Below are 15,965 nucleotides of genomic sequence, written 5' to 3'. Positions count from 1 at the left end.
CAGCAGTCAAGAAATCAAACGACATATTGCATTGGGTAAATCTGCTGCAAAAGACCTCTTTAAAGTGTTGAAAAGCAAAGATTTCACCTTGAAGACTAAGGTGTGCCTGACCCAAGCCATGGTATTTTCAGTCGCATCATATGCATGTGAAAGCTGGACAATGAATACGGAAGACCGAAGAAGAGTTGATGCCTTTGAATTGTGTTTGGTGAAGAATATTGAATATACCACAGACTGCCAAAAGAACAAACAAACGTGTCTTAGAATAAGTCCAACCAGAATGCTCCTTAGAAGCAAGGATGGCGAGACTGTGTCTTACATACTTTGGACATGTTGTCAGTAGGGATCAGTCCCTGGAGAAGGACATCACGCTTAGCAGAGTACAGGGTCATCAGAAAAGAGGAAGACCCTCAACGAGGTGGATTGATACAGTGGCTGCAACAATGAGCTCAAGCATAGCAACAATTGTAAGGATGGCTCAGGACCGGGCAGTGTTTCGTTGTGTTGTGCATAGGGTTGCTATGAGTTGGAACTGACTCGACGGCACCTAACAACAACAACATTGGCTTATTTGGAGCCCTGGTGGCAGTGGTTAAGAACTCAGCTGCTAACCAAAAAGGTCAGCAGTTTGAATCCACCAGCTGCTCCTTGGAAACCTTACGGGGCACTTCTACTCTGTCCTATAGGGTTGCTATGAGTCGGAATCGACTTGACAGCAATGGTTTTTTTTTTATTTTTATTTTGGTTTATTGGCTTTTAGATATGCTTTTTTTTTTTTTTTTAATGTTTTTAGGAGTTTGAAATATACATCTTTAACTTGTCCAGCCTACCTTCAAATGATATCATACTATTTCAAGTATAATCTATGAACTTTATAACAATATAGCACCATCCTTTGTGCTGTTGGTGTCATAGATTTTCCTTCACACATAAAGCCCATAATACACTTCCATTGTGTTTGCTTTAAAGGTCAATTTTTTCAAAAAAAGAATTTTGAAATGAGAAAAAAGTCTTTTATATTTATTTTATATTTGCCATTGCTGGTGGTGTTTATTCCTGTGTGTCAATACAAATTTCCCTCTGGTGTCACCGACCTTCTGTGAAAAAAACTTTGCGTAACGTTTCTTGTAGTGCGGAATTGCTGTGTACAAATTCAGCTTTTGTTTTCATCCAGTTATGAAAAAACTAAGGTCATTATTTCTTTAAATACCTTTTCTGTACCATCCTCTCCTTTTGAGACTTGAATTAAATGTACATTAAAAAAAAATTAGAGCCTTTTATATTGTTATTCATGTCATTGAGACTCTGTTTAGTTTTTATCAGTCATTTTTATCCCTGTGTTTCTTTTTGGATAATTTTTATGGCTGTATCTTCAAATCTCCTAATATTTTCTTTTTCTATGTCTAACCTGTTGTTAATAACCATCCAGTGAACTTTCCAGGAAATTTTATCTCTGATATTATGCTTTTTATCTCTAGACATTCCCTTTGTTTCTTTACTATATGTTATGATTTTTTCTTCACTAATGTGCATTTTAAATTCATGAACATAGTTAAAATAGTTGTTTAAACATCCTTGTCTAATTATTCTGTAACTTCTATCATTTTTGGATCTGTTTCTATTGACTGATTCTTCTTCGGGTTATGGATCACTTTTTCCTGCTTCTTGATGTATCTAGTAATTCTTGATTAGATGCTGGACATTTGATTATTATATTGTTGAGTACCTATATTTTGTTGTAATCCCTTAAAGATTATTGGTTTTTTTTTTAATTATGGAAAGTAAAGTTATATGCAGTTTAGTTTGTTCTTTTTGAGGCAAGTCTTGAGCTTTTAAGGCAAATATGGAGTAGCCTTTACTTTAAGAATAGTTTAGCCCTACTATTAAGGCATGGTTCTTCTGGTGGGTCCCTACTGAATGACTCTAGTGATCAACAAGGATTCTCCACTCTGTCTGTGAGCTCTAAGAGCTGTTCAGCTTACAGTTCCCCAGTTGCTCTTTTCCCAATCTTGTGAATTTTTACCCTACACATATACATCTTAGTATTCAGCAAAGACAAAAGAGGACTGCTATGCGGATTTCTGGAGTTTTCTGTGTAGTTCCACTCTTTCCAGAACTCTGTCTTGCTACATCTAGCTGCCCCAGTGCCTGAATTTCAAACTCTGTCTCCTGTACTCAGCAAGATTAATAGGCTCTACTTGGATTCCCTTCTCTTCTCTGTGGTATGGCATGTGCCTCCAGAGCTAACCTCTTTCAAAAATCACAGTCTGTGTTGCCTGTTGTCTGAAAACAGTTGTTTTCTAGTTGTTCATGCACGAAGGTAAGTCTGTGTCCTTGTAGTCCATCATGGCAACAAGTGGAAGTAGAATGTAATTTTTTGAACTTTTCATCTTCCTACAGAATCTGTTTCCTCCAATTTGCTTTTCTGTTTGTTTATATTTCCATCTTACTTGTTAGGAGATTTCCTCAGATTTCTGGTCATTTTTTGTTGCCTTCTTATGATTGTGAGTGAGGTGACTATCAGGTTTTTTGGAAACTCTGCTTGAGTAGTCAGGCCTGTTGGCCATGAACTTCACGTAAAGTAGGGTTTCACAATAGTGACACTAATGACGTTTTGGACCAGTTAATAATTTGTTGTGGGAGGCTTTTCTATGCTGTGTAGGATGGTTAGCAGCATCTCTGGCCTCTACCCACTGCAGGTACTAACACCTCCTCCCCTCAATTCTTGACAATCAAAAATGTCTCCAGGCATTCGTTGCCGAATATTCCCTGGGAACAAAATTGCTCCCTAGTCGAAAATCACTAATGTAGGATGATCTGTCTGGGCTGCTTGTAAGGGAACTTTCAAAGTCAATGTTTTTAAGTGTTTTCTCTATCACAGTCATATTCTCATGTTAATAGTCCTCCAGTGTCTCTTGCTTGAAAGATAAAGTAAAGGAAGAGAACAGGGAGCCTTAGCATTCAATATGTATTCTCTTATTCTATGTTTTTAAGTACTTCATGCCCATCTTCAACTGTGCCTGATGTTCCTACATCCAGAAACTATTTGTTCTCCCTTCCTTGGAGCCTAAAACTCTAGACTTTGGCCATAGTGTAAGAGTGACAGTCACCCAGTGCTGTAGAGTGAGGGAAGGGAAGAAATCTAGGAATCCATCTGATCCTCATGCAGACTTCATTCTACCCCTTAATTCAATAGCCCAATTCACCCCACTTCCAGAAGTATCATCAGTTATTGAGCCTTTTGAGGGTTTTGGGGTACATATTCAATTTGTTCCTTTATTTAATATCAGTTTAGAATTTGGCTTTTCATGTTTGCAAACTCCTTTTCCACTTGTCTTCCTGCTTTCCAGCTTCTAAAATTGGTTCCTCTGGAATCCTCTTTCAATCTCTTTATCCTCAGGGTTTATGCTCCCACCCACTGCCTCCTCCCCCCGCAAAAAAATTCCTTTAATGTAATTTAAGAAGAATCAAAATTCTATGTGTCTTTCAATCTGCTATCTTTATCCAGAAGCTCCCATTTCATGTACTTTTAACAGTTTTATCATGTTTCTAATGGTTTCCAGACATTGGCTCTTACTTTAGGAAGTTATTATGTGCAAGGGGACTGAGTTAGCCCTCATTCCCTTCCCACTTATCCTTACGCTTTTCCTATACCCATGATTACAATTTAATTTTGATACAGAGTGGGGATATTCTAATTACCAGGAGAAGTGGCAGGGACAAAAAGGAGGTGGGAATGAAGAGTAACAGGTTAATGGAGGATAGAGGAGATTGATGTGTTTGAAGCTGAAGTTCATATTGAAGAGTCATCGGAGATATGAATACAATAAGTAGAGAAAGTGAGACCATATTTTGAAGCCTAAAATATTAAAGAGCTCAGATTTAACCCAGGAAACAAAATGAAAGCATTATGGACTCTTAACCTAAAAAGTGATTTTATGAAAGTAGATCTTATAAAGACTAATCTAATTGCTCTGGCAACAGATGGACTAGAGTAGGGAATGAGTAGAGCCAAAGGAATTTTCTAGGAGACTGTGGCTGAAATTCAGGTAAGACTGATAAGGTATGAAGCCATAGTGGGAGGTATGGGAATGGAAACGATAGATCCAAAAGTCATTGCCAAGGACAATTTTATTGGATTTGCTACCTCACGCAGGTAGAGAAGTTAATAGACCACATAGAACCTATAGAACCTTATGTTCATGGATGACAGACCTAAAACACGTTAAATAAGACATTGGGTTGTGGCAAGAAATGTGTCTAGTAGGGCAGCGCATGACTTAGTTATTGAGAACAGAGATCCACTCAAGACAACTCAAAGAAAAGGTGAGAGAGGCTCCTATAAATCCATACAGTGGTCTCGTTGGAAGACAAGGATCCCTGAAAAACAACCAAACTTCTTGGTCACGGAGCTGCGAAGAAATAGAAACATTTTCTCTATCTTCCTTCTGCTTTTCCAGTGACCAAATCTTATACAAGGTCCACAAGCGACTGTTCCAGCCCTGGAGGCCACATGACTTTGCTGGATCCAGACTGCCACCAACAGCAACTTCCCTTTTGCCTTTCAGTTCAAATTCCTGAATTTGATTGGTTTAGCTCTACCTTTCAAGTCAGGGTATAAATCACACATCGCTGAGCAGCCAATTGTGCAGAGGGTGGTAGGTGGCCACACAGCGATGGCCATTCAGCAGGAACTATTAATCCGGCAGAAAAATTGACTTGCCCAGCCCAGAATGAAGCATTTATTTTAATGAATCTGAGTTGGAAGGAAGTTGGACCTTTTGGGGGTGCAACCTCAACTTTTTGAAGTTGTTTTAGGTGTCCAAATTTCAAGCTACCTCACAAAGCGACTATCAGAGAAGAGAGTGCGAACAGACTAAGGTATTGGCTTAGTGTGGCTATTCCTTTTATTTAAGCAGTTTTCATCTCAAACCAACAACTCTCGCTGAATCCAGCATCAGGTCTTCTGCCTGCTGAGTCATTTGGCCTCTTTGACAGCACCGGGCAGTCCTCATCCAGGCCACCATATATAATGTTTACAAATAAAGGGCATAATTTGATGATCAGTGTTCTAATATACCCTTACCATACAACCTCACAGCGACTGGTCCGCTGTGGAGCGCCAAGCCACTTATATCCCAAAGGAACTTATAATTTTCCTACATGTATGCAGTTGTTCATGCACAAGGGTCAGCAAAGTACGGCTCACAGGCAAGTTGCCTCTTTTTTTATATAAAGTTTTATTGGCACACAGCCATGCCCATTCATTAGCATATTGTCTACTTTTGTACAATGACAGAGTTGCAAAGCCTAGAATATTTGCTACCTGGTCCTTTAAGAAAATGTTTGCCGACCCCTGTTCTAGATACCTCTAGAAATGACCAGCACGTTTAGAAAAGTCTTGAATTGAGGAAAAGCACTAATGACTGTCCGGTCGTGGTACAGTGGTTTCCCAGGCTGTTCTCATTGTTCCCTAATTCCTTAATCATTTTATGGATTAAATTTAGGGCCAGAAGTCAGTCACTCAGACGTCTCCAAAGATTATCTTATTGGCATAAGCTGAAGTGCATCTTATTCTACAAGCACGAATTAAAATATTAAATAATTTGATCTAGATGGTTGTTTACAGTTTGATGCAAATAAGAAAAATAGTATGTAATCATTTCCTGCGTGATCTGGCATGTTAGGACCTTTCTCCAAATGCAGCCGTCTGATTTGTTTCCATGATATGAAGTTGGCCTTTAGGTGATGTGGTTGACGTCCCCAAACAGGATGTTAACTTTCACTTTCCACAGCTGGAGAAACAGAATCCTACCCCCTGAGTTAGAGGGCCAAAGAGCCTCCTACCTTCTCATACTACTTTTACAGAGTAAATGTTAACTTGGTTTCCCTGTGAATCATTTGCAGCAAAGCTGTGTGTTTACAGAGCTCACCCCATACTCAGGGTCCTCCCAGGAAAGGCAGCTAGTTTGGAACAAATGAACCGTAACCAAGACTTTAGTAATAAAATACATCCCTTGCAAAATCTCTAATTTGACATTCTGTTATCTCCTACATGGCTGTGCCAGCAAACCCTTCTTTGCCTGAAATATGGAATCTTTAAAGGCAAGCTGCCACTGTCCCTCCCAGAGGTGAGGGGGCAGAGAGTGCATGGCTTATTGCATTGGAAAGGGCCCTCTACCCTCAGGCTGCTGAGTCAGACAGCACCAGTTGGAAAACAGGGAAGTGGAACCTTCTTGCCTAGACATATAGCAACTAGCTCTTCCAAATGAAAAAAATTTGAAATGTATAGCCATCACTGCTACTGGAAATTTGGGGTTGGTTTAGAGTCAGACCAGCTGTTGCCTAAGCCCTGTCTACCAAAGACACTGTCTGGCCTGAGGCCTGTCCTGTCAGAGCTTGCCACCCTCCAAAACCCTGGGGCCCCCTCTCTTGTTTCCCTTGTTCCTTCTTCTACCCAGGGAGCCTTCTCTGACACCTCCAGGCTCAGTTCAGCATCCCACTGCAACTCGCGTTTTCCCCACCGTAACATTGAGATTGCACATTTGCTTATTTTTCATGGGCTCTCCCATCCCACAACTACACTGTAAGATCTTTGTCATGGATTAAATTGGTCTCCCAAAAATATGTGTCAACTTGGTTAGGCCATGATTCCCACTATTGTGTAATTGTCCTTGATTTTGTGATCTGATGTAATTGTCCTCCATATTGTGGTTTTGTGCAATTATGTGTTGTAAATCTTAAACCTCTAACATTAATGAGGCAAGATTAATGTGGAGTATTACAGCCTTACTGATGTCACACCCTTACTCAAGTCACAGCTCTTCGTGAGTCACACCCTTTATCTTACAAGAGATGAAAGGAAAGATAAGCGAGCAGATAGGAGAAGGACCTCACTACTACCAAGAAAGAAGAGCCAGGAGTGGAGTGCATTCTTTGAACCCAAGGTCCCTGTGCTGAAAACCTCCTAGACCCAGAAGAAGATTGATGCCAAGACGCATGGAGATCTCCAAGGAATGCTGGACCTATGGATGTTGAAAGGAGACAAGGACCTTCCTCTGGTGCTGGTGCCCTGAATTTGGACTTCTAGCCTCCCAATCTGTGAGAAAATAAACTTCTGCCGTTAAAGCTATCCACTTGTGGTATTTCTGTTGTAACAGCATTAGATAACTAAGACAATCCTAAAAGGCAGGGATCATGTCTTTTTTGTTTAACAAGACTCTTAGATAAGTTCATCTAGACCCAAACTGTTCCCAAGTACATAGCCTGGCCTAGGAATTCAGTATTTTTTTTAATGAGTGAGTTAATGAAGGGATTTTATTAATTTTAGGAGAAGGGAGAGAAAAAAGGGGCATAGACAAAAATGTTTGAGAGAAAAGATAATGAGTCAAAAATTTCCCTATTCTTGAGAGAGGAACTCTGATGGTGCAGTGGTTAAAGTGCTAGACTGCTAACCTGAAGGTCGGTGGTTCAAACCCACTAGTGTTCCATGGGAGAAAGCTGTGGTAGTCTCTTTCTGTAAACAAAAGTTTTACAGCCTTAGAAACCCTGTGGGGTAGTTCTCCTCTGTCCTATTGGGTCATTGTGAGTCAGAATCAACTCCCTGGCAGTGGGTTTGGTTTTTTATTCTTGAGAGGAGAAGGCAAATTCATAAGGAAATTCTGAAGGCAGAGGTGTTGTGGGTCCTGGCCCTCCTCCTCAGGCTCACACTGGAAAGTAGCAAAATCCCAGATGTTTCTGTGGGATCTGGGAGCTGAGAAGACCTGAGCCTTGCATTCTCAGTAGGGCCCCAGGAAGGCAACAGGACCTCAGAGAAGAAATGGGATTTCTCCTTTGCCTGCCTTTCCATGGACTCTCCCCTCCTGCAACAACACTGTAAAATCCTGAAAGCCGAGGATTACATCTGAAGGGGTTTTAGACAGGCTTACAACATCTTCTGTGTCCCAGGGAGGCCTGAGAACATGTCTCCTTTTGCCCAAGAGGATGCCAGAGAATTGGAGAGTACTCCTGGATCTGAAGGAGTCGTGCAAACCAGGTGAAGGATGTCTCAGTAAATGCCAGTGTGGACAGATGCCCTTGAAGACCAGATCCCCTACCCCCTCCCCTCCCCATCACCTACTGCAGAGCCTTGGCATTCCACACACCCCTCCCAGGAAGTAGACACAACCCAAGGGAAAAAGGAGGTTGAAAACCACAAGTTCATTGAGATTAAGTTTTGACAATGCAAAGCAATGGAGGCTTGAAATAAAATTTATATTTCTCACATCAGTGTATGGACTAAGAATTGTATCCACTGCTCAGTGTTTACGTATATTCACAGAGGCTGCTTCTCATGGAGGGACGGTGCTCAGTTCATCACTTAAATGTCTTCCAAACAGGTTTTGGAAGTTTCTGGGTGTGACAAACGGTTAAGCACTCGACTACCAGCTGAAAGGTTGGCAGTTGGAACCCACCCAGAGGCACCTCAGAAGAAAGGCCTGACAATTTGCTTCTGAAGGATCACAGCCTCGGAAGCCCTATGGAGCAGTTCTGCTCTGCACACGTGGAGTCGCCATGAGTTGAAATTGACTCGACTGCAGCTAACAATGAGTTTTGAGGTTCTAGCAACCAAACGGCAAACGGCATGAAAATGGAGCCAAAATTCAGGAGAAAGCTTCACCCCCTAATGGTAAGGTGTCCATATTCTCCTCCCCAAGAATCAAGACAAACGATCTGATGAGTGTAAAGATCCCGCCTCAACATAAAAAAATTTGTTTCCTTAAACTTCAGCATAATATTAACTCTACTTTTAGTATCAGTTGATCGAGAACATACATACCAAAAAGCTAAGATGTATTCAGTATCGTAATTTAATTTATTTTTTTATTCATCACAGCATTTAGGCATATTTGAAAAGTAGCCCATATGGGAGGGCACAGTTTTCATCCAGTCTACAGACAGAACACGCATAAAGGGCTTGCAGATCCTTGCAAATATGCACAGCTCCCGAGTCTGAGGTTCACAAGTTGGAACCTACTGGGCCAAAAAATTAAAATCGGTCTTTTTTGAAAATCCAATATGGATGATGGCAATGTCTTACAAAAATCTCTTTTATATTGTTCCAGTCTGTGGGCTCTGGCAGAAATAATAGATTGCTGCAAAACAGATCACTCTTTTTTTGTTTGCAAAGTCTTCATACCAGCTGAATCACAGCTTGCTTTTCACTTCTCGTAACACCTTGCAACATCGCAAAATATTTGCTGGAGTTAGTGAAGGGCGGCTGCCGAATTAGTAAACTGCAGGGAGGCCTGCCTTCACTCCCACCCCTGTCAGCACCTTCTGTTCTAGCAGACAGAAAGGCAGCTTGGGAACTGATTGCTTCTCCAGATTATGACAATTCTTGGCACCATTACCTAGGGCAAGAACGGAAGCAAAGGAAACATTATGGAGTTTTGCAGGTGCCAGGACATAATATTGTCATTTTACAGAATTGAATTTATAAATGTCTCCATGAAGGTGAATTGCTATGGTAACAAACCTCCTCAAATTTTTCATCCGTAAGTTAAGAATACTGTAGTGTGGGCCATTGCTATTTAGGGGTATATAATCTAGGCTTAATGAATAACTACCTACGCTCTAACTCCTAGTTAACTAGGCTCGTGTAATGCTAGACCAGGAAAGGACGTTAGCAATTATCTAGTTCCAGCTTCCTGGTTTATAGATGGGAACTGGGGCTCAGAGAAGTGGTGCTGCACAGCCAGCATGTGCCGTGTCAGACTTAAGCCCATGGTTCCTCATTTAGTTTTCTAGTACTCTTTTCTTATGCTGCCTTTCTGAATGGACTTCTGCAAGCTCCTTGAGTGGATAAGAGAAATGTGACCACAATTAGACATAGGGCCACCATCACTTTTTATTGAGATGTGAAATCAAAGCCCTAGTAATATGCTGGTGTCTAAGTGTTGAGCTTTCTCCATCAGAGTCATCGTGGAGCCCATATTGTAGCAACGGTTGCTTATCCAGGATGGTGGAGAGGAGGACAGCGCAGGGAGGCAGGGGGTTACCTGGAGATCCAGCATTATGGTTCTATCACATACCGTGCAGAGATGAGCAATTTGCCAAGAATTAGAATATACCAAAATTATACTGAGTATAAGGTAAACATTAAAAAATAGATAACTAAATACCCTTTAGGATCTTTCAAGGTCTAGTTTCTTGAACAATTCTTGTTGCATAAATATGTGCAAAGGTGCTTTGTATGAGACCTTTCTTTCTAGTTAACCAGTCATCAAGCCACAGACAGTGTAGCTATATAGGCTTTCTATAGGGATCCCTAATGGTGCAGTGGTTAAGAGTTCAGTTGCTAACCAAAAGGTGGTCAGTTCAGATCTACCAGCTGCTCCTTGGAAACCCTATGGGGCAGTTCTACTCTGTCCTATAGGGACACTATGAGTCAGAATTTACCCAACAGCAATAGATTTAGTTTTTTTGGTTTATAGTGTCTTATAGAGAAGAATGGTAGAAGATTAGAGTAGCTAGTACCAATCTTTTAAAAGTAAATCACAGTCCAAAGTTAAAAATAAACACGAAAGTAAAGAATGTTTTAGTTAGAGTGGTATTTGGTTGTAAAGGGATACATGAATACAAATGCTTGGTTCCCAGAAGATTTTAACGTGTGTAAATCAGCTGGGGATCTTGTTAAAATGCAGATTCTGGTTCAGTAGGTCTGGAATGTGGCCTGAGAGCCGGCATTTCTAACAAGCTCTCAGAAGGTACTGATGCCGCTGGTCCTTGGTACACATCTTGAGTAGAAAGGAACTAGTTTACTTGTTTCTCCCTAAATGAGTATCCTGTGAAGGTAAGTCCTGTCTCTCAGATGATCTGTGACCACCCCAGTTGCTGAATTCCTAGTGTTCTTATGATACATGTCACCCATGCGGCAAGTAGGTACTTACCAGAATGTGTATTTTAAAGTTCCCATATGTCCACGTCTTCTGTCTTCAAACAGATTGTAAGCCCATCTGTGTTTGCTCACCTGTGTGTGCAACATAGATGCTGAATAAAGAACTACTGATGATTGATAAGATCATTTCCTCCTTCCTCAGAAGGCTAAGCTCAGCTCATCAATGAGCTCAAGACTTCAAAGAAATCAAACATCTGGTCTAAAAAACAGCGGGCCTCTTCTGCCTCTCATTTCCACTCCCCTGTAGTTGACTTTTTAGAAATCGGTGGCTGAGTGGAGAGCTCTGATTTGGTTACACGACGAAATAACAACTAGCTGTGAGGGGGAGAATGAAAAGTACCTGTCACTGTAGTTGTCACGATTATTGGCTGCATTAGAATGCTGAAGTGGAGGCACTGGTGTTGTCTGGGAAGAACACAGGCTTGGAGACAAGCAGGCCTGGGTTCAGAGCTTCGTAGTACCTTTGTTGTCATTGCTGGGCATGGACAAGTCAATTCTGATGCATAGTGACCCCATGTGACAGAGTAGAACCGCCCCGTAGGGCTTCTAGGCTATAATTTTTTAAAGAAGCAGAATACCAGGTCTTTCTCCCACAGAGAGTCTGGGTGGATTTGAATCATCAGCGTTCTGGTCGGCAACTGAGCTCATAACCGTTGTGCCAGCAGGGTGCTCCACTACTTTACCTCTACAAACTGGGTATCTTTAGGCAAAACCCATTGCCATTGAGTCAATTCCAGCTCATAGCGACCTTATAGGCCAGAGTAGAACTGCCCCGTATGGTTTCCAAGGAGCAGCTGGTGGATTCCAACTGTTGACCTTTTGGTTAGCAGCCTGACATTTAACCACTGCACCACCATGGCTCCATCTTTGGCAAGTCATTTAAAATTACTGGGAATTTATTTCCTCGGCTATAAAATGGGGGTAATTTCTCTTATGGTTGTTATAAGAACTATGTTGTTGCTGTCAGTGCCGTCGAGTCGGTTCCAACTCATAGCAACCCTATGCACAACAGAATGAAACATTGCCCGGTCCTGAGCCATCCTTACATTCGTTGTTATGCTTGAGCCCATTGTTGTAGCCACTGTATCAGTCCACCTCGTTGAGGGTCTTCCTCTTTTCCGCTGACCCTGTACTCTGCCAAGCATGATGTCCTTCTCCAGGGACTGATCCCTCCTGACAACATGTCCAAAGTATGTAAGACACAGTCTCGCCATCCTTGCTTCTAAGGAGCATTCTGGCTGCACTTCTTCCAAGACAGATTTGTTCGTTCTCTTGGCAGTCTGTGGTATATTCAATATTCTTTGCCAACACCACAATTCAAAGGCATCAACTCTTCTTCCGTCTTCCTTATTCATTGTCCAGCTGTCACATGCATATGATGTGATTGAAAATACCATGGCTTGGGTCAGGTGTACCTTAGTCTTCAAGGTGACATTTTTGCTCTTCAACACTTTGAAGAGGTCCTTTGCAGCAGGTTTACCCAATGCAATGCGTCTTTTGATTTCTTGACTGCCGCTTCCATGGCTGTTGATTGTGGATCCAAGTAAAATGAAATCCTTCACAACTTCAATCTTTTCTCCGTTTATCATGATGTTGCTCATTGGTCCAGTTTTGAGGATTTTTGTTTTCTTTATGTTGAGGTGCAATCCATACTGAAGGCTGTGGTCTTTGATCTTCATTAGTAAGTGCTTCAAGTCCTCTTCACTTTCAGCAATCAAGGTTGTGTCATCTGCATAACGCAGGTTGTTAATGAGTCTTCCTCCAATCCTGATGCCCCGTTCTTCTTCATATAGTCCAGCTTCTCAGATTATTTGCTCAGCATACGGATTAAATAGGCATGGGAAAGGATACAACCCTGAAGCACACCTTTCCTGACTTTAAACCAATCAATATCCCCTTGTTCTGTCCAAACAACTGCCTCTTGATCTATGTACAGGTTCCTCATGAGCACAATTAAGTGTTCTGGAATTCCCATTCTTCACAGTGTTATCCATAGTTTGTTATGATCCACACAGTTGAATGCCTTCGCATAGTCAGTAAGAACTATATATAAGATACATTTTTTTTAAGAACTATAGATAAAAATGCATTGTAAATTGCCTAGTACGTTGCTCCGTAAAAAGTGGCTATAATATGATCTCAGCAGAATCACTTCCAGGTTAAATTGGAAAGTGAGTCTTTGACACCCACCACTTTGGTTTGAGAAAACCCGCTGGATAATTTACGCGCAGGGCATTTGCGCCACCTGGTGGTGTACTGCTGCCCAAGCAAGCTTTACGTAACTGATCTTTGTCTAATACCCTTGAACGGTTATTTGATTCATGCACTCATTTCATTCGGAAAGCTTTTACTGAATGCCTGCTCCTTGCCAGGCAATGATTTGGGTGCTGAAACCACGACAAGGAACAAGATAGACATGGTCTCTGCCCTTAAGGGAGTTTATAATCGGGTGAGGAAGATAGAAATTCATTAATAGCCCCCAATAAATAAATATCGTACTCAAATTGTGATAAGTACTGTGGAGAAGGAATACAGGAACTTGTATGTTTGTAACAAGGCTTCCATGGAGAAGTGACATCGAAGAAAAGAAGAGTAGAAATTGGCCAAGAGACCACATCAGGCATGTATCAGTCTGCCTGTCCCCTGCACCCCCACCCCCAGCAGCATATTTCTGGACACCCAATTCCTTTAGGATGAGGGTCCTACCAAGGGATGGATTACCCAGTAAGCAAGGTAAGCATCTGCTTAGGGCATCAACAAAATAGGGCCACTAGCTGCCCAAAGCAAAGACCCACAGATGCCAAGCAGACAGGCTATAAGGAAAAGCGAGCACCAGTGGAAGGGAACTGGCGGAGCACTAAATGAAATTCATATCAGCTCCAGTGTGACAGAATGTGCTGGCTGGAAACAAAGTTCACACATGGTCATGAAGGCACCCACGTTCAAGGGTGTTTAAGTTATAAGGCCCCTACCACTTCAATACCTTCATTGACATCTGTCTCCTACAGGCCCCTGTAATTGAAACTCCTTACCTTGGCGGGTCTCTTGGGAATATACTAATTCTTTCTAATAAACAAGAAGTGGGGGTGGGCTGTCGAGTCTAACTCTTGCTACAGTCACCCAATATGCAACTGAATCAAAGGTGAGTGGTTACTGGCTAAGAACAGATTATATTAGTAGATAACAGGTCTGTGATCCATTTGAGAGAACTGTGTTGTACATACACGTCTGCTGATCCAGTAACTCCAACCGGAGGACCAGTAATTCTCTTTGCCATGATACAAACACAAGGGTATCCTCTTGCACACATCCTGGTAAACAACCAATGGGAGCTCCATACCCAGATAAAACACAAAAGTGGGGGAACTTGAATGAGTCAACCACTGCAAGGAATTCAATCAAGTTACTTTCTAACTGTATAGCATTTACATACAGAGTTATCTCCTAAGTTTTGTAAACAATAATATTTATAACTTTAACTTTAAAATGTTTGGCATACACACAGATGCAATGAACTGTGAAGATGCAACATCAAAGGACAGAAAGTGAGCACGCAAGTTTTTAAGCATTATTTCAAGAGAAAAAACACTCGTGGAGACCTGCAGAGGACCCACCGACAAAATCGTACAACAAACAAATGAAATTATTTCCAACTGCCTTGAAAGTACTTTTTCTTTTGACTATCTCAGATCTGAAGAACAAAATCATATGTTCCAAAGTGATTTTTTTCTTACTAATTTTGAAGTGTGAATTTTTGTGTTAACATCCAAATTTGAATGTAAATTTTATTTTATAAATTTTACTTGTTTTATAAATGTTATTTATTTGCAATTACTCAAATTTATTTGCTACAGTAGAACCAGATTTAAAAACTGACATAATTTTATATCCATGTAAAATGAAATGGCAACAACTAAGTGGAGCACAAAAAATCAAAGTTTGCAGAAGATAAAAGGAAAAAGATTTATGAATCATTAAAGACAATTCCAAAATTAACTTCCTTTTTAAAACGTAATGAATCAGAAGAGACTTCTTCTGTTGAATGCTTGAGTTTAATGGGTGCAAATCATTGTACTAGTACTGCTATGCTGAAATAATACTAATAATATAAATATAACAGAATTTGTTCTAAATTCTGCATCTGTTCCTTGCTGTAGTAAAAAAATTAATAATGGTGTAGAAAGTGAAACTATTTTAGAATCTGATATTGTTGCATTTGCAGACCCCATACATAACAGAAATACAGATCCTGTTTTGCAGAATAATATTTCTTCTAAAGAGGTAAAATTACTGGATCAACATCATGGTGGACCATTCGAAAGTTCATGTCAAAAATTTCTGGATGGTAAACAAACAAGGTTCTGTAGCCAGAATATATTTCTAGGGTGCAAAGCTAATGGTGAAAATTATAAGATGGAGTGGCTACTGTATTCTCCATCAGTCAGCTCTGTATATTGTTTTGTTTCCAAATTATTCAGTCCTAAATCATTTAATTCTCCATTTGCTATGATATATTTAGCAATTGGTGAAACTCAAATATGATTGATTAAATGTGAAAACAGTTCAATTCACAGAGATTGTATGTTGTCATATTTAAATCAAAGACATGGTTTTGGCTTAACTCATGAACTGGACATGCAAATTAATGAAGAATGTCAGTATTGGAAAGCCATTTTGCAATGTGTTGTTGCTGTCATTAAATCGTTAAATGTGGACTATAAATTTTTGAGGAAGAAATGAAGAACTTGGGTCCCCACAAAATGGAAATTTTGGGGGCTCACTGAAACTTGTTGCTCAGTTTAATCCATTTTTATCAGGTCACATCTCAAAAAATGGTAACACAGGAAAGGGCAACCCATCGTATATGTCTAGAAGGAAAAAAAAAAAAAAACCCGTTGCCGTCAAGTTGATTCCAACTCATAGCAACCCTATAGGACAGAGTAGAACTACCTTATACAATTTCCAGGTGGTGACTGGTGGATTCAAACTACCAGCCTTTTCATTTGCAGCCATAGCTCTCAACCAC

The sequence above is a fragment of the Loxodonta africana genome, chromosome 26 (genome assembly GCF_030014295.1).
Source record: "Loxodonta africana isolate mLoxAfr1 chromosome 26, mLoxAfr1.hap2, whole genome shotgun sequence".
Lineage (NCBI taxonomy): Eukaryota > Metazoa > Chordata > Mammalia > Proboscidea > Elephantidae > Loxodonta > Loxodonta africana.
This window is presented reverse-complemented; position numbering follows the sequence as displayed.